This window comes from Phyllobates terribilis, unplaced genomic scaffold (genome assembly GCF_046119375.1).
Source record: "Phyllobates terribilis strain yellow unplaced genomic scaffold, ASM4611937v1 Scaffold_636__1_contigs__length_917067, whole genome shotgun sequence".
NCBI lineage: Eukaryota > Metazoa > Chordata > Amphibia > Anura > Dendrobatidae > Phyllobates > Phyllobates terribilis.
In genome coordinates this window covers 582,437-588,436 of record NW_027363396.1, presented here as the reverse complement: position 1 = coordinate 588,436, position 6,000 = coordinate 582,437, and the positions used below count along the sequence as shown (strand labels likewise).

The following is a 6,000-nucleotide window of genomic DNA, read 5'->3' as shown; positions in this document are numbered from 1 at the left end:
CTTTCCTTTTTCTGCAGAGTCTGAACTCGTACCTAACTCCTGCTTGTTGTCTCTGTACTCCCGTTTGTGAGTTTGTGGTCCCCTCGCTACTTCACTGCAAGTACCCTGTGGGTATCTGGCTCTGCCTTTCCCTTCCTGTCTGTTCCGTGTGAACAGAGCCCTGTCCGTCCTGCTCTGACTCCTTGCTCACTGCTCCGGCAGTCCTGTCCTGCCCTGCTTCTGCCCGCTGCTCCGGCAGTCCTGTCCTGCCCTGCTTCTGCCCGCTGCTCCGGCAGTCCTGTCCTGCCCTGCTTCTGCCCGCTGCTCCGGCAGTCCTGTCCTGCCCTGCTTCTGCCCGCTGCTCCGGCAGTCCTGTCCTGCCCTGCTTCTGCCCGCTGCTCTGGCAGTCCTGTCCTGCCCTGCTTCTGCCCGCTGCTTCGGCAGTCCTGTCCTGTCCTGCCCTGCTTCTGCCCGCTGCTCCGGCAGTCCTGTCCTGTCCTGCCCTGCTTCTGCCCGCTGCTCCGGCAGTCCTGTCCTGTCCTGCCCTGCTTCTGCCCGCTGCTCCGGCAGTCCTGTCCTGTCCTGCCCTGCTTCTGCCCGCTGCTCCGGCAGTCCTGTCCTGTCCTGCCCTGCTTCTGCCCGCTGCTCCGGCAGTCCTGTCCTGTCCTGCCCTGCTTCTGCCCGCTGCTCCGGCAGTCCTGTCCTGTCCTGCCCTGCTTCTGCCCGCTGCTCCGGCAGTCCTGTCCTGTCCTGCCCTGCTTCTGCCCGCTGCTCCGGCAGTCCTGTCCTGTCCTGCCCTGCTTCTGCCCGCTGCTCCGGCAGTCCTGTCCTGCCCTGCTTCTGCCCGCTGATCCGGCAGTCCTGTCCTGCCCTGCTTCTGCCCGCTGCTCCGGCAGTCCTGTCCTGCCCTGCTTGTGCTCGCTGCTCCTGCAGCCCCGTCCTGCTCTGTTCTTGCCCACCGCTTTGGGCGTTCCCTCTCTGCTGTGGTTGTCTACCGCATCTGCGGTTCTGTGACCCAGTCTGTACTGGGTCTTAACCTTTCTGTGCTCCAGCCCGTCCTTTCGGCCAGTACCTCCCTGCCTGCATACTCGCCTGTATCCACCCCTCTGCATACCTGCCGTGTTTGCTTACATCCACCAGTCTGTGCCAGCCTAACCTGCCTGTTCCAGTAATTCCAGTGTGGGTCAACCCCCGTGTCCGGAGTTTGACCTGGAGTAGCACCTGGTCCCTCTGCCCGGTTTCTCCCTGGTGCACTGGCGTCGTATGCCGTCGTGCCACCTTGGTCGGATCGGCCAGATACTTAGTCACGCCCCTCCAGGCACTCTCCGGTCCATGGTCCAGTGGAACCACAACACCCGCACACGCCAGTCAGTCCGGGCGTGTGCATAACAAAAATGAACAAAAAACATTGAATTCAATTCTTTCTGATTTTAGAAACTGCATTAAAGAAGGGGTGCACCGGTCCTGGAGATACTGCAATACCAGGTCAATGCGTGGAGTGGACAGAGCAAGCTCTTTTTCCATCTCCCTGTTCTAAAAATCCATTTAATATATGGTCCCCAGATAGGGGACGTATCAGATATTAAACTGATAAGAACAGATTTTTTTTTTAATTTGGCTATCCCCTGCAGAGGGATAAAACCGTTTATTAAAACTTTAACAAATTACAAGCATAATTAAACAAATACCAAACGTTAAAAGACAAATGAAATTTACAAAACAAAAAAATACAAAGATTTTAAATAATTAGGTTCCATTGGTCAACAAGCCATTTTTTGGAAATATGTACATTCTTCTTTTTGTCAATTAAATAATAAGTATACATTTCACATAAACATAAACTTAAAACATCATTCACTGATAAAACATCTTGTTTAAAAATAGCAATGTTGCGCGCTTTCCAGAGAGATGACTTGGCGCAGTTCACTGTCTTCCAAGCCATTGTGTACTGGTCCATTGTGGGGCATTCCATAAGTCCGTATAGCACAGTTTTATATGTAAAGTCCTTGAGGTCTGCCACCCTTTCCAGTAGGGGGAGCAGTCTTCTCCAGAAATCCTTTGCAAAATTACATGTCCATAATAGATGTTCCACCGTTTCCTCTTCTTGGCATCCGGCTCTTGGGCAGATGGCAGACCTCACAAATCCTCTTCTGTATTGGAATGCCCGGCAAGGAAGACAGCGGTGCATGCAACTCCAAGCCAGATCTCTCTGTTCATTAAAAAGATAAAAAACGTTAATCATTTTCCAGATAGACATAGATTTGTCATCATCATATCTGTCAACATTACATATTTCCTCACTTTTTCGTATTTCTTTAATTAGTTTCTTACTATTTCTTAATTCCTCTATTTTCTTAGTCCCTAAATTAAAATCGGACACTATTTTCCTTAAAATCTCATAATGCGGCGACAAATTAAAAGCATGGGGCACAGATATATTTACTTCATACCATCCAAACTTTCTCATAAAAAATCCTGTATTAAAACGCATAAAAAAGGACCAATAGTGATTCTTAAAAAGGGCATTAAAACAGTAAACGAACAGATGGATTAAAAGAAACCTATTAAAATCTGGAAAATCTTTACCACCTTTTACTTTTGATTTCATCACGATTTCTCTTTTCAGCTTTTCCATTTTTGAGTTCCAAAAGAAGGTAAAACAGGTTTTGGTTATCTTTTTTAAAACATTAACAGGCGGGGGGAAAACCATGCTAAGATACAATAAAAGAGGTAAAATCACCATCTTTAAAACCAATACTTTACCCTCCATTGTAAGTCTCCTCATGTTCCACATACATATTTTCGTATTTACTTTCTGTGTAACTGTTTCCCAACTATCATAACCATCATTATTTTCAGTGAATGATATACCTAAAATGGAAATGGATTCGGAGACATTAATTGGTACATCACGTAAAATCATCCCCCCAACACTTAAAATGTTACACTTATTAAAATTGATTTTAAAACCAGAAGCTAGACAAAAGGATTGCACTTGATGGAGAGTGGCCGTAAGTGATGGTGCATCTGTACACAAGACCGCCACGTCATCCATGTAGCCTACAACCTTGGCCTCCAAACCACCGCTTCCAGGCAGAGGGACACCGCATATCTGTTTATTTTGGCGTATTGCACATAACATTGGTTCCAGTGCACAGATAAACAGTAGGGGGGACAGAGGGCATCCCTGTTTCACCCCTGACCGTAAAAATACCTCTTGTGTCTTAAAACCATTCACTAAAATCTTACTTGTACAATCCTTGTAAAATGCTTTAAGCGATAGTAAAAACCCTTCTGGTATGCCCATTTTCTCTAAAACTTTAAAAAGATAAAAGTGTGAGACACGGTCAAATGCTTTATCAAAATCAATAGATAAAATCGCCATTTTCCCCTTTCTGTCTTTCACATCCTCAATACAGTCTTTCACTAAATTCAGATTGTCCCATATACTGCGCCCCGGCACCCCACACACTTGATTAGAATGAATAACTTTGCTGATGACTTCTTTTAGACGATTTGCACAAATTTTAGCCATTATTTTATAGTCACAATTTAAAAGTGTTATTGGTCTCCAGTTTTCTAATTTTGATTTATCGCCTTTTTTGTATAGGAGGGAGACTTCACCTTTCTTCCAGGAATTTAATAAAACCTTATTATTAAAAACCTCAGTAAACAAATAAAACAAATCATCTTTTAAAATATCATAAAAACATATATAAAATTCTATTGGGATTCCATCAGGACCAGGGACCTTTCCAGTTTTAAAACTTTTAATAGTTTTTAACACTTCTTGTTCCGTTAAAACTTGGGATAAAAACTTTTGGGATGCGGGATCTAAAACAGCTGTTAGTCCTTGCAGCGAATCATCCATTAATTTATTATCTATATTTTTTCCATTAAAAAGATTAGAAAAAAAAACCTCAACTTTACCCAGCATATTTTTTATATTATTCTCACCATCTATATGGTCAATTATCACTTTTTCTTTTTTATTTTTCCTAAAAAAATATCTGGAACACTTTTCATTTTCTTCTATATGTTGTACTCTAGAACGAAAAATGATCTCTTTTCCTTTTTGTTCTAGCCATTTTGAAATCTCTTCTTTTAAGTTTGAAATATCAAGTTGTACATCTATCCCATTGTCTCTGAGCTTAAATAATGTTTGTAGGCGGGTATTTAAAATTCTATATTCTTCATATTTTTCTTTGGCTCTACATATACTCTTTTTAATAAAAAAGTCTTTTATTCTTACTTTCATTCTATCCCACCATACACTCATAGTCTCATTTGTTTTTTTCCCTTTTCTACATTTCCTATAAAACTCAATAAAATCTGATAAAATCTGCGGGTCGGTTAAAAGGGATACGTTCATTTTCCAGCTTTTCTTACCACATTTTTTGTTGTCATTTACTTTTATGGTAAAGGATAAAAGTTTATGGTCTGAAAATATATTAGTTAAAACTTCACATTTGGCAGGTATTGTTTTATCTGAACCAAAAATAAAATCAATCCTAGAGCTACAATTAGCATTGCTCCAAGTGAAACCGGCGTCCTCTGGGCTGTCACTATGACACTCTTTATATATGTCTATCAATTTAGCATCTTTGACTATATCATGTAGCATACCTGAGGTTTTATCGTAGTTCCTGCTTACAGAGCTGGAGCGCCGGTTTTCACCTTTTAAAACACAATTAAAATCCCCTGCTAAGATAAAAGGTTCAGAGTTATTAATGAATAATGGTAAAAGATCAAGCATTTCGGCTCTTTCATTTTTCTCTGGGGATCCATAAAAATTTAAAAACTGCCATCTAATACCATCAATAAAAGCTTTCACTAATAAAATACGACCTGGTAAAATTTCCTGAATAAAATCAATTAAAACGTTCCCTTTAAAAAGTATGGCTACACCCGCTGATCCTGCAGCATTCGATCCGGACCAGACAGATGGCCCACACTTCCACTCATCTTTATATTTTTGATATGACATTTCATGTGGGATATTACATTCTTGCAGAAAAAATACAGATGCAGTAAAACACGTAAAAAAATTAAAAAGAGCAGTTCTTCTCGTGTTAGATTTTATGCCTCTCACGTTGAGGGAAATACCTTTGAGTTCAGCCATCATTAGAAAATGTAAAAATTTTACTTAGGTAACTAAGAGCAACGGATTTACCTGTCCGATGAACCTGATCAGACCACTGGGCTTGCGCCTCCCTCCTCATCTGATAGTATCGTCACGAGAGTCTCCGTGGAGGAGGAAAGATTACCACATTTATATAAACCCGACGCTACACTGGCATAGCTCGGAGGGCTGGCTGGCAGAACCCGCTGGGTCTCCATTGGCTGGCCATGCAGTTCCTCATCAGGTGGGTCCCCGAGGGGTTCCGCCGCCCCTGTTTGACCTGTAGAAGGTCGTCCTATAGGAGGAGGTTGCGCACAAGGCAGAGCCTCTGACTCTTCAGAGGCAGCAAGATCCCGGTCCCCACCTGTAGCAGCGGAGACCGAAACCCCTGAGGGTCCAGCGTCCACGTCCCCTTCTGGAGAAGTGTCCATCTGTTCACCTCCTGCTGCCTCCTCCGAACCACCCTTTTTCTTTTTCTTAGGACCCACGTTTATCCACTCAGCGCCCTCAGCCCTAGGAGACCCAGACTGGGCATGGGCTTCTGTGTCGGCCTTTTGCCGGTCCCTTTTGACCTTACCAGTAGTGCCCTTCTGCTCCTTCTCAGCCCTCCTTTTGGACTCCCGCAGGTCCTGCAGCCAGGTTTTGGGATTTGGTATTTTACCTGTCATAGACTCTGGAGACACTTCACTATTTGGTACGCCCTTATTGTCTCCAGAGGCTCCAGGTTGTTGTTCCTCCTCCTGAGGGGTGGTCTGATCTTTTGGTCCTTGGTCGGACGTCTTGGACTTCCCCTTTTGCTCATCTTCCCGAAATCTGTGAGGGCAAGAAAAATAAAAGTGACCTGGAGTCTGGCAAAAACTGCATTTCTTTTCCTTAGGGCATTCTTTTGTCTCATGTTC

General features: G+C 43.7%; 1 non-coding gene across 1 annotated transcript; it reads right to left on the bottom strand.

Moving 5' to 3' along the window:
* Positions 1–1,427: 1,427 nt before the first annotated feature.
* Positions 1,428–1,616, bottom strand: LOC141234527 (U2 spliceosomal RNA). Its single transcript, XR_012300502.1, has one exon. It is a non-coding gene; the product is annotated as a U2 spliceosomal RNA (small nuclear RNA).
* Positions 1,617–6,000: the final 4,384 nt, after the last annotated feature.